Consider the following 19,694-nt stretch of genomic DNA (forward strand, 5'->3'; position numbering starts at 1 on the left):
AGCTTTGATTTCTTGACAGTTACCATCCACCATCTAAAGGAACGTAACACAGTTGTGAACAAAGCAGCAAAATAGATACCATGCATCACAACTTTTCTCTTCATTGTTTTCACAAAGTTCACAGGTTTCTTCTAAACTAACAGCGAATGTAGCTTGACAGAGCCATATGTCTCAAACATTTCGCAGAAAGGAAAGCGTTTTCATGCATGAAGTAGAAATGGAGTGGCTCGGGTCTCCTGGCAGAAATTTCGGGGACATAATGTGAAACTTCAGGCCCAGTCCAAGAAGACTGGCATGTACGATCACTTCAATTTATTGAGATATATCCATGTCATTGTTTAGTGTAAATGCTATTTACACTAGCAGCTGCTGAGTACAAAAGTAAGCTGATGTACCAGCGAAGTCTTACTGTCTACTACTGTCTACTGTCTACTACTACTACTGTCTATTACTGTCTACTACTTACAGTCTACTACTGTCTGAGAAGGCTGGAAGAAACTTTTTATATATATATATAAAAGTCATGTCTTTATTACAACAATTGTTGTTCATCAAAATCCCAGCTAAATTATTTGGGAACACATCAGAGCTACTATAAAAATACAAACCTTTAAGCTGCATCAGAAGTACACTAAATATAAAACTAACTATTCCTAGTATATAAACAATGTGGGCAGTTTTCTGGCTGTATCAAAACTAACAAGAAAATAAGGAACTGAGCTAAAAAAAACAGCAACAAATCTTGTTAAAATACTGCATAGCAAATAGGCTAATAATATAAAATCATTGAGTACATCCATCCATCCACCCCTCTCTGAACAGTTTTCAGCCACAAAATGGGTAATTCTCACAAAACTACAAGAATTAATGACAAAACTCTGCTATGAAACCATTCATGCTGAAGTGCACAAATAGAGCTTGGCTTGCAAACAGCAAGGGAAGCAAAGGATAAGGGAACAGAGAAGGTGCAAAAAGCTCTGATCTCCTCCAAGCTGCTGAGCTCAATAATTCAATTTATATTTCCTGATCTACTCTAAAATGTGGCAGGAAGAACATAGGTAGTTTCTTTGACCCCAGCTGGTCCGAGGACCCACATGTTTCCGATAACAGCAGAATCCTTTTGTCCTCATAGGATTTCAACTCTCTCACATCAGTATCTGGTTTCTCACTGAACATTTCCCCTGAAAGCTGTCCCAGGGGTGCAGAGCTGTATGATCCCTGTGACAGCAGCAGTAACGTAGCATGCAGAAGATTAGCTCTATTACCCCAGGGTACAACTCCCCCAAACTTTTCTGTCCTCTGTCCTACTGCACTCTTGAAAGGCTCTCTGTTAGCCCTGCCTAGCTGAATTAAGTCATTTAGGGAGGTAAAAGCAAGTTTCTCCTTGCTATGACAATAGCAGTCAGAGCAGCAGCAGAGACACTGAGGAGATAGCACATTTTTAACAGAAAATTATCTCAAAGGCTTAAAAAAAAGAGAGAGAACAGGCGAAGGCTGGACTGTGTTACTATGGTTCAGTTTGGGTCTGATGAAGATGATGATATTAGTAGTTATACCTCTAGAACTACAAAGGAGAGACGAAAAAAGCTGGTTATATTTTTAAAAGGGAAATGTGATAAAAGGCACAGCCACAAAAGGATGAAAACCAAAAAGCCTCCAAATCCTAGTTTCTTTCAGGGAACAAACACTTAGCCAAAGACAAGCAGAGTCTTTTGATTGACTCTTCCCTGTACACTGCCTTTTTTATCTCCTCATGTTGTTGTGATGGTTTTTCTCTTCTCTTTCTTCCCAGCAGTTGCTACAGGCAAAATCAGCGTCTCCTTCACCATTTGTAGGAAATTACAGTGCTAGACATCACTCCATTCATAAATTGAGGCTCCACAATGACTGCAATGATGTGAAGTCTGTGTAGCCCAACTGGTTTTAATTTACATCAGGTAACTGGATTTGCACTTGTGCCAATGGGAACAGTACCTGGCCCAGGGAGCCAAGCAACAAGCAGGTGGGAAGAAGTTTGGAGAGAGTTCATCACTGAGGATATGAGAAATGTGTGTGTGAAAACAGTTTAGTCAGCAATCAGGCACCTCCAATTTTTTTTTTTTTTTTTTTTTTTTTTTTTTTTTTTTAACCACAGCAGGTTTATCCAAGAGCCCTGTAGACTTTAATCTGGGTGCCTTACGCAGCCATGTCTCCTCCAGCATTATGAGGCAGGTGTATTCAGAGAGGCGCATGCAGAGATCATGCGCAGCCTCTGAATCACGGCGGCGTTTCTGCGGCGCGGTTGGCTCCCTGCTCTGCCACCTGTACACTCACGGTGAAGTCAGAGACCAGACTGGCTGGCTGATAGCACAAGTTCAGAAAATCAAAGCCAGGCAGACGATGGCGTGGGAGGCTGAGCATGAATTGTTGCTGGGCTCTGACTAACACTCCAGCAGGGAAGCGCGCAGGAAGCTGTGCAGAGCCAGGAAGGACGCTGCCCCAGTGCTTCCTTTCTGCCACTTCAAAAATATCGACTAACAGACCTCTTTTAAAAAAAAGTGCTTTGGACAGATCCTGACGTTAGCTCTTGGCCTTTGCCTCATATTATCTTACCAAAAAATAGAAGGAAAATACTGCAAGTAGTTAATAGCTTCTCTTAAACAGGATGCTGAGGAGAGTGATTACAAGGCACTCTGCAGAAAAGCCTTTCAAGCATGCAAGCTGTGTACTCCCAGTCCAGGCACGAATGCAGTTTGTGCAAGTTCTCGTCACTGTTCAGTGAAGAAAACAGTGTTTTCTTTTGCTTATACGCTTACATCTCTTCACATAATCTCTCTCCACATATTGTTTTAAAAGAGAACGTCAAACAAAAAAAAAGCCTTTGTACTGGTTACAGTGTATGCAGTCATTTGTATTGCTCTTAGTCCTGAAGCTCACAGAGGCTGTTATCGGAAAGTCGGAGCCAGGCTGAAATCTAGGATTGAGTCAGAGCCACTGAATCAATCTGTGACCTTGAGCAAGGCACTTGGCCTCCTGGTGCTTCAATCAGTCGTTTCATAAAACTGGGTAAAAAAGCAGCGCCAAGCACAATCAAATATAGCTGCTTTGTTTGAGGTGAGCTATCCGGCTTCCATAGCACACAGAGACACATGCACAAAAGGGTCTCAGACCTTCTTATCTCATTTTAGTAGCTGTCTTGCTAGAAATCTGCGCAGCCTCTCAGTAGCCTTCACAGTAGGACCAAAATATTGAATGTATACACTTAAGATCTATGATTATACAAAGGATTTCTGATTCATAACTGAAATAGAGCCCTGGTAAAAGTCAGCTTTATGCAAAGTGTCATCATAAGCCTTACACAGCATTCAGTGTAAGAGATAGCAGGCTGGACTCGAAGTAGCAGGAAGCTTGAACTTAAGAAATAGTAGTTCTGTTATTGCTACTTTTTAAAAATTGATAGGTTTGACCTTTTATATTTATTTTCTCTAGTCATTAATCAGTTTTGAGGTGAAAGCTGAAGTTACAGTATGGTATGTCCTTTCACTATTCATTTTTAGTTAAAACTCAAATCTTGCACTTAGTTTAATATTTCACAGTGGGAGTGAGGTGAAATGGTCCCCAGGAGCTAGACAATCCATGCATAACAAACAAAGTGCCACGCATGCATCATTTAGTCAACTAACAAAAGCGCACACCAAATTATGTTTTATTTTAAGACTGGAAACAGATTTCACTCCTAACTGCCAGCTACCTCCAGAAAAAACTTTAGGACTTATAAGCACTGTTTCAACCACTGTCTCCCTTACAGAATTTCAGGCAGAAAACTTCAAAATCCTTCTTCATAAATTCTTGAATCTGGGACTCTTTGATCAACATCAACTGTACCATTCAAGGATTTTTGTAAATCCTCAGTGCCTTGGGAAATGCAATGTACATGTAGCAAAAAGACTACCTAAATGGCCATATGGAATGTAGTTTATTCTTGCACATTTGCAAGTAACATAGAAATGCCTGTATGAAATGTCTCCGGGGGCCTGGCGCTAGACAGATGAAAATTCAGGAAATGGGCAGAGAGAGCAACAGAGGAGCAGCTTCGAACGTGGAACTGCCATTCACACCACTGGGACACTTAGTCAAAAATGAGGACAGAAATGGATTATCACCTTTTATAAAAAGCAGAGTCTCTGATATGATTTAAAGCTTGCATCACTAGGACCATCAGACCTCAGTCAATCCATGCTGCACTATCTGCAGGGCTACAACAGAAAAAATCTAAGCAGACTTTAGGAACCTTAATAAAATATAAAGCTCTAATGCATAAACTTATTTATTTTGAACCAAAAGCTATCCAAAAAAAAACAGTGTTAAAAAAGTTTGCTGTTGATTAGCCAAGCCTGAGTGTAATTAAATTTATTTATACAGAGAAAAATACAAAATTTTATTAACTGTGGAAGGAATGTAGGTCCTTAACTGCCCAGCAAGTTCACAAAGAAAAAGGAGATCAGTTTACAAGGGTTAAGTAAACATAATATTTTATATTACAGTTCAAATGAATCCAATTTCAACAAGACTATGTAAGAGTCTAAAAATTGGTTTACCAGATTAAACATTTTTATGAACATTAAAACCCGTTACATTGCTCTGAAGTACAGCTACCGAACAACCAGAGCCACATAAAGAAACCATTTGTTTCTTAGCCCCATGGTTGAATTACTTCTAGCCTCCTTGCCATTCACATGTCTGGTGGGTTGCCTGTATTTATTTTTACACGCCTACATGTTGTGCACTTTGTATTCCTTTAAGTTTCCACAGTCATGTCAAAACAAAATGCATTCCTGAGTGGGTCAGCATAGGAATAGCCGCACCAGACATTAACATAAGAACTTGATGCTTACTGCAAATCTGAGAAAAGTAACCAGCTGTTGTGAAACACAAATTTCTGGTAAGGGAAGGAGACAGTGCATGAACACAGTGCTTTGAAAAGTGCTGGTTTAGCAGTAATTGACCCAAAGGTCCTTTATTTATCTATAGAAGAGATGCACATTATAGTCTCCCCATTCTGTTTAGCTAATTACTGGCTCTGATGAGGCTGCAAACAAAGCTGCCAATTAGCACTAATTATGAGAGCAGCATTTCATCCAGATTAATGATTCTGAATCACTGAACTCCCTTTGAAAGGAACTGCGTGAAGAAGCCTTTTAAGCACCTTTCAGAAGATTTTTCAGCACCCCAAAGAACAGGACCACAGATACTCTAAGTGTGTATCCAAGAGCAATAGCGCACCATCTCAGAGCAAATAAGGGCTGGATCTCATAACTCAGACACTGTTATACAGCATGATATAAACAGATTGGCTCCTATGCGCCTTCTGTACCTGGCTGAACCCTTCCTCCACCAAACCACAACTACCTCTACCTAACACATTGCTCGTTAGGAGCCGCCAAATTCAAACAACCCTCTTCTGGTACCTGCTGGTTCCTTTTCTTCATAACTGCTGGTATTATAAGCATTATCAGTCCATTATCAGGCCATGCCTGTATCGTGGACGGCACAACCTAGCTGAGCAACTCCGCTCATTTTGGTGAGAACTGACGGGCCAAATTCTGCCCTGACATATACACCAGAGGCAAGTCCATTGAAGTCCTCACGGTTGCACGGAGTCTATGGCAGGGCAAAAATTGACCTTGGGCATTTTGAGCTATAGTTTTATGACCAAATTACAGAGCAGACAGACCTTTAATGCACCTCACAAGCAAGGCACAGTAGTCCAGTCCTAAGGCTGGTGAATGAAAAAAAATAAAGGCAATGAACTGCTGTGGGTTATCCCATGCTCTTGCTATACCCGCTCGAGTCCAGCTGCACCAGTGGCGGTTATGAATGTGGTTGTCTGGGGCCAAACCTGGTGCAGTACATGGGTCTCTCTGGTTGCACACTAAGAGAAAGTTTCACCACTAGCAGTTCAGCAGACTAGGAACAAGCCGTATTTTATTGCATCTTAACACACTGCTTGGACTCTTAGGATGTGTAAGCGGCAAATTTGTCAGGTGAGCCAAAAGGGATCCTCCCTTCAGCCAGACCAGCAGAAATGAATGTCAGGCTTGTCTCGTCCAGGGCTCACCCTTGTAGCTCTCACACTGAAAGAACACATTGTGAGAAATGAAGTAACACACTGGCATCTGTACTAGCTGTGTTAAAATCACCCAAAGCGCAGACAGGATTGCCTGCACCATGCTCTGGAAAGGGAAATGCATAGTTTTGTGTTGGGCTGAACTGTGGCTCTTCTTTGCTCCCCTCAAGGCTCTGCTGCAGCAGGTTGGTGACGGGCAGGCTGCCTACCTGCACAGCAAGAGCAGGGTTGGGCACGGGTCCAAAATCCAGAGAGGAGCCAGGGAGTAACCCGGTGACTGAAGGTCTGCTTTGACTAGGAAAAGCACAGGCTTCCCAGGAAAGATGATGATGAGTTGCAATAAGAGTGGGTGGGTAGGGTGGGGCGGGAGAAGGCTTGAGAGAATTGAACCCAAATAACTCCCACACTCCGGAGAACCAGCAACTGGGAGCCGCTCTTTCTGGAAAGCAGTGTGCTGGGGTGTGTGAGTAGCAGAGAGAGACATTATTCCTAGCAAAGCTGGGCGGGAGCTGCAGTATTTGGACTCCAGTTTTCAGTACCACCAAATACAGAACATGCATGGGTCTAAGCATGTGGATCTAACAGACCCGGCTTAATTTCCTAGGAGTAGTAAAAGCAAACTTTTAGCAGCACAAAACATAAAATATAATTTGAAAAAGCTGTGCTGCTGGGGGAGGTGAAGAGGCAAGCACTAGCCTTCATGAAAAAGAAGCTGTTTTGGCAAGGGCAATAATTAATGAGACAGCGGTCATTTAAGGTGTGCACAAATATTTGCATCTCAGAAACATTTGCCACCTTCTCCACCCTCCCCTTTCTCTCCATCTATCTGTTTTTCCTTCTCTGCGTCTCCTCTCTCACGCGCTCTTTTTCTCTCCTCTCCCTGCCTGCCTGCCTATCATCTTGCTCTAATTGTTTCCAGATTTGTGTGGGAGGTCAGGGCCCAGGAGTGCTGCTTCATGCCAAGTTTATAAACAGAGCAGTGTTTCCAGATGGCCACTGGCTCCAGCCTGGCTAGCAGGTTGATTGGGACCAGAATAACAACAGGTGGAGAACAGACAATGAATTCCTTGACACTTATTTTACTCCCTCTGCTTTTTCCCCCATTCCCTCCTCCCTGCAGCCAACACAGCTACCACCAGCAGACCTTCAAACTCTTGCATCAGGGCTGGCAGTTGGGACGTAGGGGAGGGAGAGAGGAGGAAGAACGATGAAAGAAAGCGCAAGTAACTTCCTTGACCGAAGAAATGGCAGGGCAGGAAAGGCCATGCATGCTGCTGCCTCACTGCCATCCCTTGCTGCTGCTGTTAATTAAGGCGTCCTTCCACCCCGTGGAAGAGACCTTTGGAGATGAAATATGCAGAATGAACATGATACCTTGCATAAATAGAGAAAAAGATAAGATGAACTTAACAATGCTCCCTGTATAACTCTGTGCTTCTGATTTTTAACCCGGCAGCCTGGGCCACCAGGTCCATGGGCAACAACAACCCCTCTGCAGTCACCGGCAGCTCTCATTCCTGCTTTTTCCAGACAGAGCTATTCTTCCCCGGGGCACCACTTCGTTCCCCCTCCTCGCAGGCTCCTGTGCTCCCCAGTCTCTTTCACCTCCTCCGAGCTCGTGTTTTCTTCCCTGTTCTCCACACCAAATTCCCACTCTTCTCATTGAAAGTTGTTTATAGGAATGATGGGAGCAGGGAAAAGAGGTTCTGCAAGGCAGTAGCAGAGATTCGTTTCTTTTTATTTCCTCATTTTTCCCAGAGCATTTGGGGAAGTTGTTTGGCACAACTGCATTGCTCCAAAGATTGGGTTTTGAAGCAGATTAAAGGTGGCCATAAATGACACAAAACTGCAGTGGATTCAGCCTCAGTAGACAGACTTACCAGACCCAGGAGAAGCCTCACCTCAGCTGAAGGAGAAGGAGGCATTCTGGGTTCTCTGGTACCGTTTCCACTGTCCCCAGAGAGGCTCCTAGGATCCATGAGCTTGATCTCATTTGATCTGCACTGTAGCAGGTGCCAAGGGAGCCAAGGCTGCTCCTTCTCTTCAGGGAATCTCCAGGGTTTGAACAAATTTCAGAAATCTTTAAGATTTGGAGCTGAAGGATAGAGGGAGAGGATGGGGAAAAGGGAATGAAAGGTGTATGAATGAGAGGAAATAAGGAGAAACAGTCAGTCTTCCAGATAAATTCATTTGAAATTACTTAACTGCAAACTTGCAATGTTCCTATTTCCCTGCCTGGCCCAGGTCTTCACTCTTTAGGCTAAGGCAGAGCAGGACCTTTAAGAAGCAAAACCGTAAATGCCATTCTAATCTCAAAGTGAATTAATGAATAATAAGACTAAATTAATAAAACTGCTGGACATGACTCACCAGAATAGACTCGACAAACTTGCTATTCACAAGAGAAAGAAAAAAGGGTAAAATTTCTCTCCATTTCCCATTCGTGCTTACCCTCTTCCAATGGCTAAATTTAAACTAGGTAGAATATCCTAGAAATAAATCCATAGAGAAGCATTAGGACTGCAAAATAAAAAGCTGCTGGCTTAAAAAAATTATTCCTTAAAAAGTCAATGGTTGCCCTAAATAGAATGTTATCCAAAGCAACCGTTGGTAATTAACCCAAGACTCCAAGTGAATTGTTTATTTTCTTTCCATTTGCTGCGCTTCTTGCATGTGAACAGAGAAATTCAAAAGTTAGCAAAATGCCATTTACATTCTTCTCTCTTCAAATAAAATGATTCGTAAACTGATTGAATTGCTCACATGAGTAAAGCACACAGGATTTGTTATTATTAATAGCATATTTTCCTATTTGTAACTTTATATTCAGGTCCTTAATGGTTGACATATACTCTTGAATTTGTCTATAAAATACCTCAAAAAAAATCATTTTTGGCACAAGTACCCGGGAGAAGGTGAACTGAAATTTAATAGGACTAGAATTTGCTGCTACTCGGAAGACTCTTACATAAATGGTGTGTGAAAAGTGAGCATCACTTAAAAAACATTTGGTAATATTTGCAATGCAAAAGACTTCAAATTCTTGCATATGAATACCTGGAAGTAGATTTGGAAGCATTTAGGCATTTTCATGAATGTCAGCAAATTGTTAACAGGTTTTTATTTTCCTGGAGAAATTTCATGACTAGTCTTAGCTGTCAAATTTTATACTGTGTAAGTTCTACATCTACAAATAAACACAAAAACATATTAAGCCAGTTAAAAAAATCTTTGCACTTCTAAAGCTTCTTATATCTCAGGATCTCAAAATACTTTAAGCAAACATTGTGCCTAATCCTAAGGATTGGTTTAAATGAGGTCACTCAGCACCTCTTAAGTAGATGCTTAGGATATTTCGCCAGACTGAACTTTTAAGATATATCATTTTATGGCAATAGGGTAAGCTCCAAAAGTTTGGAGATTCTCCCAGTTTCAAACTGTAAATTCTTTGGGGCGGAGAATGCCTTTTACCATATGCTTAAGCAGTAGAGTCTTGATGTGACTGGGAATTCTGGATGTAATTGAAATGTGAGTAGAATAACATGGAAAAAGAATAGGAAGTGTAAAAGACAAGATGTTAGCCTAGACAGACTTTGGGTCTGACCAGCTGCACAAAGTTTCCAAATTATTCGTGGAGAATTATTGGGACTACAGACGCATCTTTCTTCACATGCCACTAACACTACTGCCTTCAGCCAAGTGCTTTGGTTTGTGTAACTCAAAAAGCACTAGGCCATGCCTTGCCTGTTGCTGTTCCTGTTTTCTGCAGAAATTTCTGTACCAAGTTTTTCAAATGGGAATTCAGTCCAGTGCTCAGTGCATACATGTTTTGCATTATCTGTGTTTTTCCTAAACTGAGTTATCCACCTCTGATGTATCAAATCCAGGACAAGTAAATTTCAGAGTTTACTGTGCACTGAACTAAGTTTTTGGAGTGAAGGTATTAGTCTGATACTGAACTAGAGATATGTGGTTCCTTTTTTACCAACTCGGCATGACTGCGATATCTAGAGTAATGTGTGGACCTCTCTGCGGAGTGAAGGTTATGGAGGCAGATGATATTTGCACTTTCAATAGTTAGACCAGCAAAGAACAGTTGTCAATAGGTGCAAAGCTAACGAATATCAGACCTAAGAGAATTAGTAGCATAAGTGTTTCTTTTAAGGGGAAGAGCTTGTTTGCATGATGCCAATTTGCGATGTTGATGTCCATATGAACACAGCCCAGTTAGTAGATGTTCTGGTCCTTGAGCCTTTCCATATCCAGGCAGCACAGCGGGAAATGTCAGCAAGTCTGGCCTCAGTCACTTGGTCAGTTATCAAGTCAAGCCTGAAAGGTCAAGTTCTAGGAATTAACATTTAAGAAGCTTCATATATGAATGTGAGTGGAAGGATGAATCTCACGTGATTTCATAAGTCTTAAAGTTAAGTACTGAGTGTAAGATCCCTAGATTAGAGGTGCTTCTTCCATAATCAGCAGACATGGACATCTCCACAGGCATCTTGGGAGACACTTGCACAATGCTGACTGTAGAGTGACTTCAGAAAACTAAGATAGTTAGACACATAATTATCAGATGCTAAAATAAATCCCATTCCAAGCATGGCAAGGGCTTCTTGGACCTTTGCAAAGGCTAAGTGCTACACACAGATGTCACTGTAGAGACCTAGTGGTGCAACAGCCTTCTAAAATGTGAATGTCTCTGAACATTCTTGCTGTAGAGAGATTACATAAATGCTTCCTAAGATGTAGCTTATTTAGAAGTGAGGTGCATACTTGAACTAATGTTTCTCCAAAAAAACCAACTCAGCTTCTCCTCACATAACTTTTGGAACACCTCAAACCAGAATGAAGTTATTTTTCCCCTCAAGAAGTTGGCAGGATGGTGAAAAGACTTGTGTGGAGGAGGTGAGAAATACCATTTCTAAATGCTGAGAAAACCAAGTAAACTGTCCATGGTGACAACTCAAATTCAATGACAGTGGATCATTTATTATGTTAGTCTAAACTACTGCTCAAAAGCAATGCTATAGGCAGCACTTTGACTAAAGATGGGATAACATGCAAATATTGTTCATAAATGCTCCCTTGAATTTTTAAACTAAATTGGAACTCATGTTTGTGCAGTTACACAGTTTACATACAAACACTGGAGTAGTTCGGTTTACTGTAATGAGTGTTCAGAGAGAGTAAAATATAGTCCTGTAAACAGGACCATTGCAAGGCCTTTGCGCAGTTCAGCAAGAAGTTTCAGGAAGCACCTTACAAATTCGCATAGACATACACATAACTAGATTGATGAGAACGTTAGCTTCACTTGACGATGTCCAATGGCAATTACTATAAACCATGGATTACTACTCTGGGCATTAAACTATTGGATTTCTGGACTTGTGCCAGTCAGAGTCTGAAAACCCTGGACAAAGAGTAATGTAATGGCAGAAGCTGCTCCAAAAAAGTAAAAGGCAGACTGATGAGATGCAGAAAGGTATGTTATAATTATCACCACTGAATATTAGATATAGCAAGTACACTCACTAAAAAAGGTGAACTGTGGATTACCAGGAACCTAACTGGTGAAATTTAGATAAAGCTTTTGCTCCACAGCAATTTAATAACTATGAGGTCCAGGCAAATAGAAGTGGCTGAGAGATTTTACCTGTATTCTTAACTGGATATTAACTGCAAGACTGTTTGTTAAAAATATGCGCAAAAAAGAAAAAAAGTGGTGCTTATAAGGGTTATTGTAACCCTTATATAAATATTAAGATGCTAGCATAATTGGCCCCGGCATTTCCATTTGTCTTAATATAATTGCTGTACTGGACTGCTGTTTGGCTTAATTCTGTAGTATGTCTATAACCAATAGCATATGTCCTACTGCCACAACTGTAATGATATCAGATTCCAGCTCAAGGAGAAGTTTTGTTGCAACATTCTGGCAGCATATAATCTTTTAAGGACATATATGGCATGAATGCAAATAATATATATATATATATATATATATATTTCTCAAAAGGTACCTGAGGTGTTAACATGTAATCCTGTATTTATTTCCTGTTTTAACTTCAGATATACTGGTCTGGAAACAATTGACAAATGCTGACTGTATAATAACTAGCACTATGATATTCGTGCACTATTTGTACAGAATAAAATAACATCAGTGGAGTTCTACCTAAGAGTTGCTGTGATATGGACTGCACAGTGAAGACCCAAGATAAGCCACTAATGTCTGTAAGCCATTAAAATAGTAAAGGTTTGTCTAAATCATAGAGACTAAAAGATCTCATGGATCAACACGTTCATCTGCTTGCCATAGGATTGCTGATGTTCTAACACTTCACAACAGTTCAAAGGAGACCAAGTAATAGCGATTAGTGAGCAAAGAACAACGTAGTTACTGCACTGGGGTCGATCTCTGAAATAAAGCAGCAGAAACATAATCAGAATTTAGCAGCTAAATCAAATGGAAGCTATTAACTGTATCTTTATTACTATGTAAAAGTAAGTTGCCGCTGTGTAATTTAAATAGGTCCATTATGTAACATTTTTTTCTAATTCATTCCTGATCTGCTAAACTAATCTCTATTTTTCAGGGTTTTTGAAAATGAATTAAATGGATGAAAAATGCAGCTGAAAGCCAAGATTATTTAAGGAATTGAGAACAATAGGAAAGCATGACAAGGAAAGATCAGCCATTTGACAATGAAGCAACATCCTGAGCCTGAAGCACAATACTATTGAGTAAGCATATGAGAAAATGTTTTATTTCTTCACCCAAGGTACATTCTCTTTCCTCTTTCTCCTCCCCTTCTAGCGGTGGGGTTTAACTTGGTGTTAACTGGTGAAGTTTAATTTAGCATTTCCTAGAGTAGACTAAGAAATGGATTTGTTATATTTGTTATTTAGCTCCGCCATTCCATGTCCTACTGAACACTGGAAGTCTCAGCATCATCCCACTTGACTATGCAGCTACCTAAGGAATGCAGAAACCCTAAATGCCCTTTATAATCAATGGAGAAAAAGAGAGAGACTACAGCAGCTGACAATTCAAAGAGCCAAAAATACAAATCACCTTCTGGAGATCTCTCTTGCATCACTGATTGTAAAGGAAACTTAAAATAGGGACACTCTTGACACAGGTGGCTACCATCAGTTGGGATGATTCCCACCCACTGCCTTGGCATGTTCTCATGCTTTTACAACTCCTCCTCACTACCAGAAGTGAAGGTTCAAAGGGTTCTTCTATTCACTATGTTGGTTATACAGATTTAAAAAGCTGTTCCTACCAGAGTTTCAGGCACCATGAGCAAGATATTTATCTGCTTACAATGCTACCTTCTGCTGAAGAGTGTCTTAGTACATAATAATCACAAAAGATATCTTTGTCTACCCAATAATCATGCTATAATCATGCAAGTCCAAATATTTGTATTTTCCAAAAATACCATGATGCCTACCAGGATATAAGAATTTTTACCCTATTTTTTGATCACATGCCCCAAGCCACTTGCAATACATAAGGGTGGAGCAGCACTGTCAGTTAATTTAGTGCAGAATTTCAATAATGAAAGTCAGGGACTTTTGAAGAGTTGAAAACTATATTGAAAGGCTATATATTTAAAACTAACACCTTTTCTTTTGGTCATGTAAAACTAGTGTTACCCTTTTATCTAATTTCCTGCCCCTTTTACTAGCAATTCAATTACAGCTCTTTTCTGTTAGGAAGTGGCAGTTCAGTAGTTCACTGGACCAAAAAGTAATGTAATATTTTGCAAGTTTTGTTGGAAAAATAATATGGTAGTGCTATTACTAATGAAGAACACATTCGTTCCACAACTGGGCTTTACTTTAATAAAATTAATGAAAAATAGCAAGTACAGTTCTGCCCTTTGTTACACTTGTACAATCCATTGTGATTAACAAGAGCTGTACATGCTTGCCTATGAATCCAACTGCATCCTGTGGTTGTGTTGATTCTATTACAGAGCATCAAGCTTGCCCAAATTCAGGACATGTACAGGAATAATTTAGACTGGTGCATTTCAGTCATGCTCTGCATGAGCGGTGCACTACATTTCCTTAGTTTGTGGAGAACAGAATTAGAGGTGGGTCCAGCTTGGAGCCCCAGCCAAAATGCTTCTTAAATTTATAGAGTTTCAAAATATCAACCTGATCCTAAACTGATTAGATTCTCTTTCACAAAACAGAACTTCCAAGTCAGAAGTTTTCCTTCAGAAAAATCTGAGAGAAGAGGATCTTTCTTTAGAAAATTGCAAGTCTTATGTCTATAACACTATTTAATTTTTATGGAGACTATAAAGTCTTTATAAAGTCTGATCAGATGCAATTATTCATCATTAGGGGCTAAAGCAATGATTTTTGAAATACACTGGAATCTTTCTTTAATCTTGGGCTTTTAAAAGCCCTTTGTTTTTTATTTGCTGTGTTTCAGTACACCTGACTTGACTGTAATGACTGCGATCATAATTTCACCTGTCTAGCAATAATAAATCCTGATTTTGCAACAAATTTGTGGGTAATATCTTTTCTCTCTCCTAACTGCATCTTTAAGCTCTTTTTTCACATATACTGTATTACTTAATGCCTGCATTTTTATTCTTGTGGTTTCCTTTTCACATTTCTTTCCTTTTTTCTTTACTTCCTTCTTTTGCCATTCTTCATTTTCGCTTAGTCTAACATTTATTGTGGTTTATTTTTAGGATACATGTATATTTGGGGTGGAATTATAAACTGAACATTTATATATTGAGTATATATTTTTGTTGGAGAAATATATAATTGACAAGTGTTCTTATTCTTCTGAGAAACGCCAATAAACATAAGGCAGGCTCCAGTTCAATGAATCCGCTACTGATTAAACAAAACAAAACACTGAAAATAGGCAAAAGAGATACAATAGAATAATTTTTCAAAGTACAACAGTTTATCCTGGGGTCAAAAATATTACAAACACTGGTGTTTTAACTGTTTTGCAAATGCCATAATCTTTCACTGAAATACCATTCAAATGTCAGTGACATAGTTTGCACAAAACATAGAACAGATATACTGTAAATAATCACATTGAAAGGAAATGACACAATCGAAACTGGAAATTTCTTTTTTATTTTTAGGCAGATTTCTCAGTTTATTTAGATATCTATTATATTAAATATATATTAGCATTTAAAGTATAGTATTAATAGTTGGCTTAGTTTAACTGCCCCTTTCCCACGCATACATATTTTTGCAGAGTAACACCTACTGCTAGGCTTTTCAAAAGTTTAAGTCTCCTCCCATTGCCAAAGTGCTTTCCTGCCTTCATTTCTGGATGATGGTCACAATACATAAATGATGCCCACTGGAATAATGGAATAGTGCTGCTGCTTCAGCATGTGTGCAGGTCCCAAAGTTGTATGCTTAAATAAAAACACTGTGTTGAGCCCTCTTTAAAAATCAATTATTACTTGCCATGGCCAATTCTCTTTTCAATTCACTGAGCAAGGGTAGGCATAGACATATATTTAAAGTGAGGAACCCACGTGAGCCAAAGGAACACATCGATACACAGGCAGGCTCTGGCAACTTTATTGGCACCATGCAACTGCAGTAATTTTTTAATTTTACCTTTGCTACATTAATCCACAATGTTTATTTCTTCATGACCAGTCTTTTTTTATTACATGTAGAATATCTACTATGAAGAGCAGAGGTTTCTAAGAGGGAGGATTGGGGAGGGGGGAGGTTGTTGAGCTTTGGAAGGGGGTTGTTTGTCTGTTTGTTTGTTTGTTTTACAACTGGCAAAACCCCAGCAGCTATTCTCCAGAAATTTCACAAGAAATGTTCATATGGGCAGGAAATCTACTGGCAAGAAATGGCAGATGAAAGAGTTATGTACTGCTGAAGGAGAGTTTTGCACCTGCAACATCAAGTTGCAGAATGTGCTATTAATATAATCACAATAGCATAACCAGCAGGATGCATAGTCATCTACCAAGAAGATTTCATTTCTAGACATCATGGACACTTTTGGCATTAGTGCAAAACAAGGACTTGAATCAATTTCAAATGTGCACTAAATGGAAAGGAAAAAAAATAACAAGTTAAACAATTACTATCAGGATATCATGTTTAAAATTAAGGTTAGAACTGTGTGACGGAACCCAGACTGGTTTATTGGAGGTCCAAGGACACCAGACTGATTACAACCAGGGATGTCCAATAAATAGGGTCAGAGACACCCTGCTTCAGAGTCATTCAATGGATTTTGTTTTATTTCTATTTTGTTTGTGGAGGAAGCCTTTTTTTTTCCCCCTTCAGGGTCATTAAACTTAGTCTGGAATAGAGCTGTTCAAAAAACTCCTATGGAACATTTTCTGGGGTCAGGATTTGCTAATTCATTGAAATCAAAATATTTCCAATGAATATCAAAACATATCAACAAAGTTTCAAAATAACTGTTGTCCCAGTTTTGAAACCTGGAAGCCCTGAGGTCTCTAGTTCAAAGGTAGTCTACTTGGTGGGCCATCCTGCAATGACAGGCCATCAATCCTCTACCCCAGCAGGCCGGGAGTTGAGCAATGGTCTGCCTGCCAGGCAGGAGTCCTCTGGAGCCCTGCAGGGCTCCAGCACAACTTAGTTGAAATCCAACCGTCCCCATGAAAAGTTTAGATTTCAGTGAGCTGCCAAGGCCTCTGTGAAGTTTGCCAAACATCTTTACTTTTGAGACTGGTTCCATCAGCTTTTCTGTGCAGGAGTATGAGGTTGTTTTTTTTTCTAAAATGATCTTCTCATCCAAAACAAGCCATTTTATCTATCTGGTAATCACTTAGATTGCAAAAGTCCTACAACAAAACATGTACCATCCCTGGATGTATTTCTGGAGCCACGATCCTGTGTCTGGTTTTAGGCACAGAAAGGTTATTGCAGAACTTGGAGGAGCATCGTTCAGTCTTTCTGGGCTGCCAAACACCTATGCCACACAGTCAGTCCTCTTCTTACTGAGCTGCATCTCTGGTGGTTTTAGACAGTCCTAGGGAAGTAATGCCCAGTGCTTCACCAGATGAGAAGGATTCTTACACCTGCCTTGCCAAAGTGGTTCATGAGGAATTTTGGCCCTCTTCTACTGGGATTTGAGTCTCCAGGACACTAAAATGTAATTATAGGAAATTATTAAGATCAGCCAAAACAGCATCCATTAAAAAAAAAATTAATACCGAAGTATGCAACCTATATTGCTTCCTCTTAAATAAGTATTATTGCATATCAACACAGAAGACAAAATAGCAACCATAAGAGCTCCATGGCGGGGATGTACTGTTGCAGCTTGCACTATCATCACACAAAAACTGCTGCCCAGCCACACTGGGAGTAACCTCACTCGCTGCCCAGGCCAAATTTTCCTATGTGATATACAGGCCAGGCTCCCATCAAGATTAATGGGAGCCACCTACTCATATGTAAGGTCACAATTTAATCCACCGAAAGGCAGAATTATAGAGTGTGACTTGTGAACTGAGAGGAGACGATGAAGCTACAACCCTAGAAAAAGGTACAGTGATCAGTGAACGATTTTCTATTCCTGGACGCAAAAACGTTTTGGGGGGCTGACACATACTGGTGTATTCATAAATTAACCAAGCAGGATTGTTCAACAGTCTACATACTAGTAAATCATTGCTTTCATCTGAACAAGAATTTTACTGTGGTCTTTAATGACAGCTAAGTCAACATAGCATGCATCAGTATGTTATCAGTGGCAATGTCCTCATTACTGTCTCTCTGACATTTGTTTTCTCTCTTCTTCTCACTGCAAAATCCATTAGGTTGGGAGGACTACTGAGTGGGTAATGCCTTTTTAATTGCATGTTTATCATTTTAATGTCATCTGAACAACTAACCTACAACCTTTATCATTCCGCTATTAAAAAAAATGAAATAAAAGCCATATTAAACCTGAAAAGAATTACAGAGTACCCATGCAGTTGCTGGCAGCCAGCAAATGGTTCAAAAATCTCTCCTATTTCTTTACAGAGACTGGAATTCAGCGGTCCCGTGGATTTGATTATAAAATCAGCCTATCTGCCCCAAAATGAGCATGTTTTTTCTTTGCAGTAGTGTAGCTAAAATGCAGTCACTGGACAGCAGGTTGGCACCAGGCCGTAAAAGGTATGCACCATTTTGTAAAGCAAAGCAGCCATCCATAATCTTTTTCGTTTCCAGATAATAAAAGGAAAGTCTCATTTTGCAACTATAAAAAAAGTTAAAGCAGTGCAGCTGTAACCAGAAATTCAGTCCACTTGTGGTTTAAAGAGCTCCACGCCTACTGTACATAAAATAATACACTGGTATCATTAGCATAGACAACAGCTTGTTTTCAATTTGGCTGCAGATAATGAAATTATCCCCCAAATTACCATAAAGTGGAACAAATAAACACAAATGAAAACCCCTTTCTTTTTTTCCCCCTTTAGCAGCGCTGCCTTTCAGCTATTTAGAAGCAAAGCAGCGCTTCTGTTTTTCTAAAGCTCTGTGCTGACCTCGAGCAGATAAAGAACGTTAAATGACAAACACGCAGCAAAGAGTTACTGTGCGCTCCCCTCGCCTCTGTTTACATTAGGAAATCTACCCAGGGACCAGGGAAGGGGGAGGCAGGAGGGCTGCCTTTCAGCGCCGCGCTCGGCTCCACTGGCTCCGGCTGGAGCTGGCCCCTGTTTCTGAGTAAGCTTACTCCACTCCAGATGTGCCTCGGCTCCAGCGTGGCTGCCATGTACAGTAAATCGGCATCTGAGGGCTCGTCAATCTGTGGGGTAGAGCAATTGTGGTCTCGCCAGGCCGCCCCACTGGCACAAACAGAAATTTGTGCTGCTAAACTGGAAAAGAAGGAGGAGGAGGGAGAGGAGGGAAAAGGGGGGGGGGGGAGCAGGAGGGAAGAGGACAAATAACGGGAGAGCAGTGTGCGAAAGGTGAGGGGCTGCGAGGTGTTAGCTCCCAGAAGAAGAAGGGGAAGAAACAAACACTAATAGTCGACCGGGGAAATGTTCTTAATGCATTTGTAAATTTACTTGTAAATGTTTTACACTTAAAAAGAAAGGGGAATACTGCATATCATTTGAAAATGTTGGCTGTCTATAGGTCCCTGCGGACGTACTGGTTTAGTACGACTTGTAACCAGAGCAAGAGAAACATAAAATAGCTGGGAAAACACAGCCAATTAGTCATTACATGTAGATTGTAAAAACAAGAGAGAGAGAAATACCCTTAGCAAATTGAATCCTTCTTGTTTATGTCACTGGAGTAGAAGTGTGAAAAAGCAGAGGCAACGACGCCTTCTAATCAAAGCGCAACCTGCAAACCGGCCCGTGCTCGGACTCCAAATCCTCTAGGATTTCCTGACTCGCGTAAGATTTACCTATTTGCTGTCATTGTAAAATACAAATTGTTTCGCTAATCAGGCAGTTTGCTTTGGACCTGACCCCAGTTGTACAAACTCCAAGTTGGACATTCATTTCTGATCTCCTGCCGCCTACACAGCCGTTGCTAACTGAGTTTTAATAGGATGAGAAAAGGATCTTTTCTT

The 19,694-nt window shown here is 40.3% G+C and overlaps 1 long non-coding RNA gene across 1 annotated transcript; it reads right to left on the bottom strand.

The window, feature by feature from the left end:
* Positions 1-15,687: 15,687 nt before the first annotated feature.
* Positions 15,688-19,059, bottom strand: LOC135327611 (uncharacterized). Its single transcript, XR_010387975.1, has 2 exons — positions 18,846-19,059; positions 15,688-17,263 (listed from the first exon to the last, which is right to left on the bottom strand). It is a non-coding gene; the product is annotated as an uncharacterized LOC135327611 (long non-coding RNA).
* Positions 19,060-19,694: the final 635 nt, after the last annotated feature.

Source organism: Dromaius novaehollandiae, chromosome 2, assembly GCF_036370855.1.
Source record: "Dromaius novaehollandiae isolate bDroNov1 chromosome 2, bDroNov1.hap1, whole genome shotgun sequence".
Lineage (NCBI taxonomy): Eukaryota > Metazoa > Chordata > Aves > Casuariiformes > Dromaiidae > Dromaius > Dromaius novaehollandiae.